Here is a 12,772-nt window from a genome sequence, read left to right as displayed (position 1 = left end):
TCAGGGCAGAAGACTCTGGTGATCTGCTCTCAGCAGCCTATGTCCCAGTATGGGTGATGGGCTTAAGAAGAAGAAGAAGGAAAGCAGTGTAGCAAGAGCTAGCAAGTAATTGGTCAATCCAGTGAGAGTGGAAGGCAGCCAAGTGGGGGAGCGAGAGAGTGGGAAGTGAGAGGAAAAAAGTGGCAGAGGGCTGAAGAAGATAGAATCTGATGGATGAGGTCAGTGGTCCATGGAATAAAGGAAAGGAGGTGACGAGGAAAACCAAAGAGATGAATGTATCAGTGATGGGAGATCAAGAGGGCATGGGAGGGGAAAGCAAGAGGGTGATGGGTGCAGAGAAATAAGAGAAAACAAAAAGGGGGCAGAGGCAGGTGATTATCAGGAGTTAGAGAAATCAGTGTTTATGCTGTCAGGTTATCAATGTTCCTGCTGTCAGACAATCAGGACAGAATATGAGATGCTAATCCTTTAATCTGTATCTATCCTCAATTTGCAGTAGAGGAAGCCGTGGGCAGACATGTCAGTGTGGAATGGGAAGTGGAAGTACAATGGCTGGCCACTGAAAAATTACAGCTGTTAGGTGGATGGAGGAAAGATGCTAAATGAAGTGATTTCCAATCTGCATCAGTCGAGGAGACTGCACCATGAGCACGAAGTGACATTGATGGATTCATGTGAGAAGGATTGCCTCCTTTGGAAGGAGTGTTTAGTGCCATGAATGGTGATGAGAGAGAGAAGGTGTAAGAGGGCCCATTCAAATGCCTGTGGTTGCACTTTTGATCTTGAGGAGCTGAAAGAGAAGTTGTTGAAGGTGAGGAACAATTCAGCCAGACAGAGGACATGGTGAAGGGGAACTGGCTGAATCCGTTATCCAAAAAAACAGCAAAGAGCCCTGAGGCTTCCCTGATGGGGAATAGTTATGTACAGGGGCTGGATGGTGAAAATGAGGCAGAAGGGGTCAGGGAACTGGAAGTTGTTGAGGTGATGTTGCAGGAGACAGTGACCTGATGCTTCTCAGTGGCCCCTTGGTTCAGGTCAGTAAAAGAATGTGTCTGACAGCTGTCCTCAGGCCTCTGCAAGGTCAAGGTCAGTCCACTAGATTACAACAGCACCGCCCTTGTCCGAATGTTTGATGATGAACTTAAGATTGGTGTAGACAGAGTGGAGGCCAGTGTGTCCAGATGGGTGAGAAGAGTGATGAAGTCAAGATGGTTAATGTTCCCTCGGTAGTTAGAGGTGAAAATATCCAGAGCAGGCAGAATGGAGTGTCCAAGAGGAGGAGGAAGGCTTAGGGAGAAGGTGGGCTCATTGGTGAGTGGGAGGGAGAAGGTGAGGAATCTTTGCCCAAAGAAGACATGGAAGAAGAGCTTGGCATCATGGCGGGCATGGAATTAATTGAATTATGGGCAGGTTGGCGTGAAGGTAAGGTCTCAGCTGAGGATAGAACATTTTGCCTTAGAGAGGGGAAGTCAGAGGTTAGTAAAGACACAGGAGGAGTTGAAGCTGCGGTCAGATGAGGGTTACATGTTAGAGGGGGTCAGGCAAAGTGGGGTAGGAACAAAAGAAGGCCTCAGAGGAGGGAAGGGAGATGAGGGATAGGGGAAGGCATGCAAGAGAGGGGTGAGTGGGGAGCAATGACGTAAGAAAGAGGGTCAGAAGGACTCAGCAGTCGTGTGAAAGATCATGGCCTGCAGGTTGCTGTGGCTGCGATGGAAACTGGAGACAGTGGGGCCTTGGCCTCGAAACAATTAAGTTTAAGAACATATTAATTTTTTGTCATTTTTTCCCAGAGGAAATTGCTTTTACGGCTCAAGTTTTTTTAATGACAGTTTCCGTTGAAACATGTTTATATGCTTATAAATCTGCACTGTTACCAATACTTCTCCATCTGTGTTGTAAAATGACGAGTTAAGACCTTGCAATATACCCAAAGGTAGACTTTGGAAACTGCTGGAATGCCATTTTCTCATGTATAATTACAATTGTGGGATTCAGGAAGTTCAAACAAGGCAGTTCATTTTACTTCAATGCCTTACTTACCTGTAGCGCTTAATCCTATATGAAGTGATTAAAGAGTGGAGCCCGAGGAGTATTGCAGGCCCAAAGTCTCTCCATCAGTTGCAGTGCCGAAGCATTCCACTGCCACAGGTCTGAATGATTTCCGTCCAGTTGCACTCACCCCCATCATTGCAAAGTGCTTTGAGCGATGGTTCTATCACATTTGAAATCCTGTCTGTCCACTACCCTGCACCCCCATCAATTTGCCTATCGCACCAACAGGTCAACAGAGGACGCCATCTCCACGGCACTTCACTCTGCCCTGACCAACCTGGACAGCCCCAACTCTTACCTCAGAATGCTGTTCATTGACTTTAGTTTGACATTCAATACTGTGATCCCCTCCAATCTGATCGCCAAACTTTGCCAGCTTGGTATCAGCTCATCCCTCTGCAACTGGACCTTGGACTTTCTGACTAACAGACCCCAATCAGTTAAATTAGACAACCTCTCCTTCTCCACTCTCACCCTGAATACCAGCGTGTCTCAAGGCTGTGTGCTGAGCCCTCTTCTGTACTCCCTTTTCACCTATGACTGCGTTCCTGTACATGGTTATAACTCCATAATCAAGTTCGCAGACAACACCATGGTGGTTGGCCTCATCAGAGGGGATGAAGAGACGGCCTACAGGGACGAGGTCCAGCACGTGGCCGCATGGTTTGCTGACAACATCCTGGCCCTTAACACCCAGAAGACCAAGAAGATCATTGTGGACTTCAGGCATGCTAGGAGCCGCACTCATGTCCCCATCTACATCAACGGAGCAGTAGTGGAGTGTGTATCAAGCTTCCAATTCCTTGGTGTCCACATTTCCGAGGATCTCGCCTGATCCCTGAACTCCTCCATCCTGATCAAAAAGGTGCAACAGCACCTTTATTTCCTGCAGAACATCAAGAAAGCTCACCTCTGTCCCTGGATACTGACGGACTTTTACCGCTGTACCATTGAGAGCATACTCACCAACTGCATCTCAGTGTGGTATGGCAATTGTCCCATATTGGACCGCAAAGCAGTCCAGCGGGTGGTGAAAATTGCCCAGCGGATTATTGGTACCCAATTGCCCACCATTGAGAACATCTACCATAAACGCTGCCTGGGCAGGATGAAAAGCATTATCAGGGATGCATCTCACCCTAACCATGGACTTTTTACTCTCCTCCCATCCAGTAGGCGCTACAGGAGCCACCACTCCTGCACCAGCAGGCACAGGAAGAGCTTCTTCCCTGAGGCTGTGACCCCACTGAACCTCACATCACAGTGCTAAGCAGTATTGCACCTATATTGTACTGTCTCAGTACTTTTAAATATGTGTGCTGTAGCACTTTTTATTCGCAGTTATTTTGTAAATAACACTATTCTTCGCATTTCTGGTCAGATGCTAACTGCATTTAATTGGCTTTGTATCTGTACTCGGCACAATGACAATAAAGTTGAATCTAATCTAATCTAGTCTAATCAGTCCTCCAAATCCATTTATTTTGTCTTTCAGGCTTCAGGTTTCATCCTGTAAGATAACACTCAATGTCTTTTTTTCCGAATATAGATAATTAATATTTACATAAACAAAGAAGTCAGTAAGATGGTTTGAAACTAATGATGATTTTTTAAAATCACTGTTATAATACTCGGTACAAGGACATATTCAGGCTCTGTTTACTAATTGGGAGAAGTCACATTGACATTTCACTCTCAGCAAAGTTTCTGTTAAATACATGTTGGCCTGAGGAATTGCATTTCATTTGTGTTGAGACAGAGGCTGGTAGGTAATAGGTGGGAACATACGACAAAAATTAGGGATGGAAGATATGGAGGAGGGTAGAGGGAGAGGCTGGTATGTGACTGGTAGAACCAACAAAGGGCAGAATGATAGGCGGTAGGAACAAAGGGCTGGAAGGGATAGGAATGGTGAGCCAAGGGAGAAGAAATCCAGGTAGATAGATAGATATGTGAGTGATTATTGAACCAGGTTGGGGAAGGTAATGAGTCTAGTTAACAAGGGCGGGAGGGTTGGAAAAGGTGAACAAAGGGAGAAAGACCCTGGTGGATGGGTGGAAGTTGGAAAGAAATACAGTTAGGAGTGAAGTTTGCTTTATTGGAAAGTTCAGTGTTTATACCATTGAGTTATAGGCTACCTAGGTGGAATATGAGATGCTGTTAGTCCTGACGAAGGGTCTCAGCCCGAAACGTCAACTGTACCTCTTCCAATAGATGCTGCTTGGCCTGCTGCGTTCACCAGCAATTTTTATGTGTGTTGCTTGAAATTCCAGCAACTGCAGATTTCCTCGTGTTGGTGCTGTTCGTCTACTTTGCCTTTGGCCACACTTTGACAGTCGAGAATGCAGAGGGCAAACAGGCCAGTGTAGATATGGGAAGGGGACATAACATGCTTTGCAAGCGGAAGCTCAAGATGGCTACTATGAACAGAGAACGGGTGCTTTGCAAAATGTTTGCCCAGTCTACGCTTTACCTCACCGATGTAAAGGAGGCCACATCATGAACACTGAATGTAACAGACCAGGTTGGAGGAGGTACGCATGAACCTTTGTCAGTAATAAGGAATGCAAATGCAATGTTAGTATTCATTTCAAGAGGTCTAGAATATAAAAGCAAGGATGTAATGTTGAAGCTTTATAAGGTGTAAGCCAGGCCGCACATGGAGTATTGTGAGCAGTTTTGGGCCCTTTATCTAAGAAAGAATGTGCTGGCATTGGCGAAGGTACAGAGTAGGTTTGTGAGAGTGATCCTAGGAATGAAAGGGTTAACATGTGAGGAATATTTGATGTCTCTGGGCCTATTCTCATGGGAATATTCTAAGATAGAGAATTCCAAAGATTTTCCTCAACTGAGTAAAGAAATTTTTCTTCATTTCAGTTCTAAGTGTTCAATCCCTTATTTTGAGGTTCAGAGCAATTAGAACTGAAAGGAGGAGAAATCGTGGCATCTGGATTTAAATTTCTTAGCTAAGGGATGCATTCTCTCTCCATCCACCCTACCAAATTCTCTAAGAAATTTTTAAAATTTTATTGTTCAATACTCTAATAGCTATCCTGAGAAAATCATATTTATTCCTACTCTATCTTATGTCTGTTTATCATCTCTTGATCTAGAAAGTATTTAACCCATTTTCTGTGTCCATCAGCATGTTCACCAACCTGCTATATAGGACCTTTTCAAAAAGCTTTTCAAAAATTCAAATACACACATTGTTTTTTCTCTCATACAACTCTACTAGAAGGTGTAAAAGGAATTGCAAAGAACTTCAGTCCTGACAGTCATTATCCCTCACTCAGTTGGAAGATTTGCCTGATCATTTCACATATAAGAACACAGGAAAATAAGAACAGGAGTAGACCACCTAGACCTTCAGGTATGCCCTCAATGCAATGTGATCATGGCTGATCTACATTGGCCTCAACTCTTGCTCTGTGTCATTTCCCTGGAGTCCTAAGCTCCCTGATATTTCAGAGGTTTATCTACCTCCACCTTAATTATTCCTACTTCGATCACGTTTGTTGGAGATCGCTGTGCACAAAATGGCTACTGTCCTTCTTGCTTTAAGTATGTCTGTATTGGTCTCCAATGTTGTCCAACCCATAGCGCTAACAGAAACAAAATTAAATCATGTCATAAATTCTAGTAAAGGAAATGCAACCTTGACTCATTTCACTGTGATAGGCTTGGTTTACTTTCTTTGAACTTGGAAAGAAAATCTGCTAGTCATTATTGGATATATGATCCCCTTGGCAATTGTTTCTTATCTAATCAGTTTCAAAAACAAAAGATTAACCTGTTCTATTTGCCAAACGGATCCAATATACTATAAAAAATGTGTTGACTACTGCTCTTCTCCAAATTTAGAATGAATTGTTTCTTATAAGGAAACAATCAGGTGTTACTTTTTTTAGAGTATGCCATCAACTTCAGTGCTTTCACAATCGAGGTAATCCGAACCCTCTGGTTAGGATGCAACACAATGATTCACTTGTGAAATAAAATTTTCTATGGGTATCTGATCTTGCTTTTGTAGGCACCAAACAAGTAATGCCACAGGCTAACAAAAACATGTTTTGATGAAGTCTTCCATGACTGTTGTACCTTGTGACCAAGTATCATAATTGCTTTTGGAGAATAGCAGACACTGATATAAGTTCATCTGTGAAATTCATTTCCATTTGATACCATACGGGTGGTAATGACACTTCTGACCAAGAATAATAATCATCGCTGCTGAGCCTGAGTCTGAGATTAAGTTTTAGCTCTGCTCTAGGTCATCACCAGTACAATAGCACAATATGGTATACATATGACCACAATATGGGCGCCACGGTAGTGTAGCAGTGAGCTGTAACACTATTACAGCTTGGGGCATCAGAGTTTGGAGTTCACTCCCAGCATCCTCTGTGAGGAGCTTCTGTCTGGCCTCCCCGTGGAATGCATGGGTTTTCTCTGGGTCTTACTGTTTCCTTCCACAGTCCAAAGACGTGGCAGGTAGGTTAAATTGTCATTGTAAATTGTCCTGTGATTAGGTTAGGGTTAAATTGGGTTGACTGGGGGATGGTGGGCAGTGCAGCTCGAAGGGCCGGAAAGGGCTATTCTGTGCTGTATCTCGAAATAAAGTAAAATTACAAATAAAGTATGTTTTAAAAATCTACTTACAGACAAAATACTGCACTAAAGACAAGCGGAGCCCACTTCTGCAGTGCTGAGGTTATCACAATATCTGTAACAATATATGTGGATAAAAATGCAGGACGTTCTTTCTCAGCCGGTATGTTCTTGATATTCTGTTCTCAGTCTTCTTTTAAGCACAAAGTTATAAAAGGTTACTGAATTTCTTAAACACTGGGTATAATTCATCTGATTTAAAAAGAGAGATTGCTTCAGCAATCTGCTATTGGAATTGAAATTGGTACACCAAGGACAGTGAGAAACTTATCTAAGCTTTCACGCAGATCAAATCATTCATTACACAGTGCATTGGGGTAGTGCAAGGTAAAACAAAAGCAGAATGCGGAATAAAGTGCAACAGCTTCACAGAAAGTGTAGTGCAGGTAGATTATAAGGTGCAAGATCATAATGAGGTGGATTGTGAGTCAAGAGTCCATCTCAGGTTCTAGGGAAACATTCGGTAGTCTCATGACAGGTGGGTAGTGTGATGAAAAACCAAGTTATCAGAAGATTGATGCTGATGAGAGAGATAAGGGAGACAATGGAGAAACATTCAAAATGCTAATAAGAGAGAAGAGAGATTAACGAGAAAGAAACACATTTCAGATATTGACAGACCGATTGCTTTGAACCTGAACGATTTGAAGTTTGATGGACAGGCGATACCCCAGCAGGGGGATAAAAAAAACAGGTTCGCTAAGGCACGACACACACCACGAGATCACGAGATAATGAGACCCTGGAAGAGTGGTTTGCCCCCACAAGTTGGTGGGGGTTTGGAGGTCTGGTCGCGGGACCAGACCATAGACGCACAGGGTGAAAGGGTACGATCGGCGGGAACCTAGTGTGTGTGTCCGCCCTTGCCTGGGTGCCGGGTTCACCGCGGAAGAATGGTCGTATCCGGAACGGAGGGGTCACAGTCAAAAAACTGTACTAAACTGAACTGAACTCTGCGTCCCTTGAGACTGATCATTTTACCCCTAGCCTGCGATAGAGCTTGGTTGATTCCTATTACCCTAGTTCTGTGTACATGTGTGTTTTATCATTGCTAACCTGTTGCATTTATATCCTTATGATTAGAGTACTGTGTTACTTATTTCTTTAACAAAACTTTATTAGCTTCTGTTAAACCAGACTCCAACTAAGTGGTCCATTTCTGCTGGTTTGGCAACCCAGTTACGGGGTACGTAACAGTAGAAACTGTCCTTTAGCCTAATGGACTGTGTTTTCAGGCCTTTGTATTTTCTGCCTGATGGGAGAGGAGAGAAGAGAAAATGTCTGGGGAGGGTGGGATCATTGATTATGTTGGTTGCTTTACCATGGCTATGAGAAATGTAGACAAGGTCTGTGGAGGGGAGGCTACTTTCCATGATGTGTTGAGCTGTTCCACAATTCCATGCAGCTTCTTGCAGTCATGGACAGAGCAATTGCTATACTAAGTCCTGAAGCATCCAGATAGGATGCTTTCTATGGTGCATCAATAAAAAATCAGTTACCCGTGCCATCTCCAACATCAGTGAGCTTGAGACCAGGTATCCGGAGGCTTTGCTCTTTACAGCCGGGGACTTTATCCAGGCCAACCTCAGAAAGGTGCTGCCAAAGTTAGACCAACATGTCTCCCGCCCCACTAGAGGCCCGAATATACTTGACCACTGCTACACAGCAGTCAAGGATGCCTACCGTTCTGTCCCATGACCTCACTTCAGAAAATCGGACCATCAGGCCGTATTCTTCCTCCCGGCTTACAAACAGAAACTGAAGCGGGAGGTCACAGTGTCGAAAGTAGTGTCGCGTTGGACAGAGGAAACGGATGAGGTCCTCTGTGACTGCTTTGAATCGGTGGACTGGTTAGTATTCAAGGACTCGGCAGCTAACCTCGATGAGTATGCCTCATCTGTCATGGACTTTGTTTGGAAATGCACGGAGGACTGAGTGTCTCGCAAGACGATCCGGGTATTCCCTAACCGGAAACCTTGGATGAATTATGAGGTCAAGTCCCTTTTAAAGGCTAGAGCTGCGGCTTTTAGGTCCGGGGACACCAGTTGCTACACGGAATCCAGGCGTGAACTTCGGAAAGCCATTAAGGGTGCCAAGAGGCAATATCGAGCCAAGTTGGAAGCCCAGGCTAACCAGAGGGATGCCGGTTGACTATGGCAGGGTCTAAATGAGATCACTGGGCGCAAAGAAAAGGCTGGGAATATCAATAACTGTGGTGCTTCTTTTCCTGACGAACTTAACGTATTCTATGCAAGATTCGAACAGAAGAGGAGCGTCCCACTCCCTCTGGATGAACCGGACCTGGTGGCATCGAGATTCATCGTCACTGAGGAGGACATTAGAAGGGCCTTCCTGAAGATAAATCCAAGGAAAGCGAAGTTCCCAGATGGCGTCCCAGGACGGGTTCTCTGGGCCTGTGCAAGCGAGCTAGCTGGAGTGTTTGCTGACATCTTCAATTGCTCCTTGCTTCAGTCTAAGATCCCCCCGTGTTTTAAGGAGGCAACGATAATCCCAGTGTCAAAGAAGAGCAAGGTGGCATGCCTGAATGACTATTGACCTGTGGCTCTGACGTCAATTGCTATGAAGTGCTTCGAGAGATTGGTTTTGGCAGACATCAACCACAGCCTACTGGTCAACCTCGACGCTATGCAATTCGCTTACTGAAGCAACAGGTCAACGGCAGATGCCATCTCTCTGGCCCTACGTTCCTCTTTAGAACACCTGGAGAATAGAGATGCATATGCAAGGCTCCTTTTCATTGACTACAGCTCTGCCTTTAATACCATCATTCCAAATAAACTGATTCCTAAGCTCCGGAACCTGGGCCTTAGCACTCAGATCTGCAGCTGGATCTTCAACTTCCTCACAGACAGGACCCAGGCTGTAAAAATAGGGAACAAGCTCTCCTCTACAATCACTCTGAGCACCGGTGCCCCACAAGGCTGTGTACTTAGCCCCTGCTGTACTCACTGTACACCCATGATTGTGTAGCCAAGTTTCCATCAAACTCAATATATAAGTTTGCCGATGACACAACAATTGTAGGCTGTATCTCGGGTAATGATGAGTTTGAGTACAGAGAGGAAATTAAGAACCTAGTGGCATGGTGCGAAGACAATAGCCTATCCCTCAACGTCAGCAAGACGAAGGAATTGGTTGTTGACTTCAGAAGGAGTAGCGGACTGCAGGACCCAATTTACATCGGTGGTGCGCAAGTGGAACAGGTCAAAAGCTTTAAGTTCCTCGGGGTCAATATCACAAATGACCTGAGTTGGTCCAACCAAGCAAAGTTCACTGCCAAGAAGGCCCAACAGCGCCTTTACTTCCTGAGAAAACTAAAGAAATTTGGCCTGTCCCCTAAAACCCTCATTAATTTTTATAGATGCACCATAAAAAGCATTCTTCTAGGGTGCATCACAACCTGGTATGGAAGTTGTCCTGTCCAAGACCGAAAGAAGCTGCAGAAGATCGTGAATATGGCGCAGCACATCATACAAACCAATCTTCCATCCATGGACTCACTTTACACCGCACGCTGTCGGAGCAGTGCTGCCAGGATAATCAAGGACACGACCCACCCAGCTAACACACTTTTCGTCCCTCTTCCCTCCAGGAGAAGGCTCAGGAGCTTGAAGACTCGTACGGCCAGATTTGGGAACAGCTTCTTCCCAACTGTGATAAGACTGCTGAACGGATCCTGACCTGGATCTGGGCCGTACCCTCCAAATATCTGGACCTGCCTCTCGGTTTTTTTGCACTACCTTACTTTCCAGTTTTCTATTTTCTATTTATGAATTATAATTTAAATTTTTAATATTTCTAATTTTCCTCTTTTTCATATTTTTACTATTTAATATTTGTAATCCAGGGAGTGGGATGCAGAGAATCAAATATTGCTGTGATGATTGTATGTTCTAGTACCAATTGTTTGGCGACAATAAAGTATAAAGTATAAAGTATGAAGGTTGATGGGGACGTGCTAAATTCCTTCAGTCTCTGGAAGAAGTTGAGACCCGATGAGTATTTTTGGCCATTGTATCTACGTGGTTGGACTGATGTTGTAAGAACATAAGAACATATAGGAGCAGGCACAGGCCATCTAGGGCACCGAACCTGGTCCGCCATTCAATCAGATCATAGCTGATCTGGCCAGGGACTTGGCTCCTCTGACCTGCTTTTTCACCACAATCCTTAACACACCTGCTAAGCAAAATCTATTTAACTGTGTCTTAATTATATTTAGTGACGCAGCCTTCACTGCTTCCCTGGGCAGAGAATTCCACAGATACATTATGCTCTAGGAAAAGCAGTTGCTTGTCATCTCTCTCCTATATGTACTCCTTTAAATCTTGAGGCTATGTCCATTTGTGCTAGTCCCACTTACCAATGAAAATAATTTTCCTGTGTCTATCATATCTTCCCTCTCATAATTTTATTTGTTTCTGTAATATCCCCTCTTATTCTTCTGAGTTCCAGTGAGTATAGTCCCAGGCATATTGGCTATCCCTCTCATCAGCCTGGTTAATCTCCTATACATCATCTCAAAAGCCAGTATATCTTTATTCCAGTAAGGAGACCTGAACTACATGCAATGCTCCCGGTGCAGCCTCCTCGGTACCTTGTACTGCACACAGTACTCTAGGTGCAGCCTCCTCGGTACCTTGTACTGCACCCAGTACTCCAGGTGCAGCCTCCTCGGTACCTTGTACTGCACCCAGTACTCCAGGTGCAGCCTCCTCGGTACCTTGTACTGCACACAGTACTCCAGGTGCAGCCTCCTCGGTACCTTGTACTGCACACAGTACTCTAGGTGCAGCCTCCTCGGTACCTTGTACTGCACACAGTACTCCAGGTGCAGCCTCCTCGGTACCTTGTACTGCACACAGTACTCCAGGTGCAGCCTCCTCGGTACCTTGTACTGCACACAGTACTCCAGGTGCAGCCTCCTCGGTACCTTGTACTGCACCCAGTACTCCAGGTGCAGCCTCCTCGGTACCCTGTACTGCACACAGTACTCTAGGTGCAGCCTTATCGGTACCCTGTACTGCACACAGTACTCCAGGTGCAGCCTCCTCGGTACCTTGTACTGCACCCAGTACTCCAGGTGCAGCCTCCTCGGTACCTTGTACTGCACCCAGTACTCAAGGTGCAGCCTCCTCGGTACCTTGTACTGCACCCAGTACTCCAGGTGCAGCCTCCTCGGTACCTTGTACTGCACCCAGTACTCAAGGTGCAGCCTCCTCGGTACCCTGTACTGCACACAGTACTCTAGGTGCAGCCTCCTCGGTACCTTGTACTGCACCCAGTACTCAAGGTGCAGCCTCCTCGGTACCCTGTACTGCACACAGTACTCTAGGTGCAGCCTCCTCGGTACCCTGTACTGCACACAGTACTCTAGGTGCAGCCTCCTCGGTACCTTGTACTGCACCCAGTACTCTAGGTGCAGCCTCCTCGGTACCCTGTACTGCACACAGTACTCTAGGTGCAGCCTTATCGGTACCCTGTACTGCACACAGTACTCCAGGTGCAGCCTCCTCGGTACCTTGTACTGCACCCAGTACTCCAGGTGCAGCCTCCTCGGTACCTTGTACTGCACCCAGTACTCAAGGTGCAGCCTCCTCGGTACCCTGTACTGCACACAGTACTCTAGGTGCAGCCTCCTCGGTACCCTGTACTGCACACAGTACTCCAGGTGCAGCCTCCTCGGTACCTTGTACTGCACCCAGTACTCCAGGTGCAGCCTCCTCGGTACCTTGTACTGCACCCAGTACTCCAGGTGCAGCCTCCTCGGTACCTTGTACTGCACCCAGTACTCCAGGTGCAGCCTCCTCGGTACCTTGTACTGCACCCAGTACTCAAGGTGCAGCCTCCTCGGTACCCTGTACTGCACACAGTACTCTAGGTGCAGCCTCCTCGGTACCTTGTACTGCACCCAGTACTCAAGGTGCAGCCTCCTCGGTACCCTGTACTGCACACAGTACTCTAGGTGCAGCCTCCTCGGTACCCTGTACTGCACACAGTACTCTAGGTGCAGCCTCCTCGGTACCTT

The sequence above is a fragment of the Mobula hypostoma genome, chromosome 2 (genome assembly GCF_963921235.1).
Source record: "Mobula hypostoma chromosome 2, sMobHyp1.1, whole genome shotgun sequence".
Lineage (NCBI taxonomy): Eukaryota > Metazoa > Chordata > Chondrichthyes > Myliobatiformes > Myliobatidae > Mobula > Mobula hypostoma.
The sequence above is the reverse complement of the archived record's forward strand: the minus strand, read 5'-3'. Positions refer to the sequence as shown.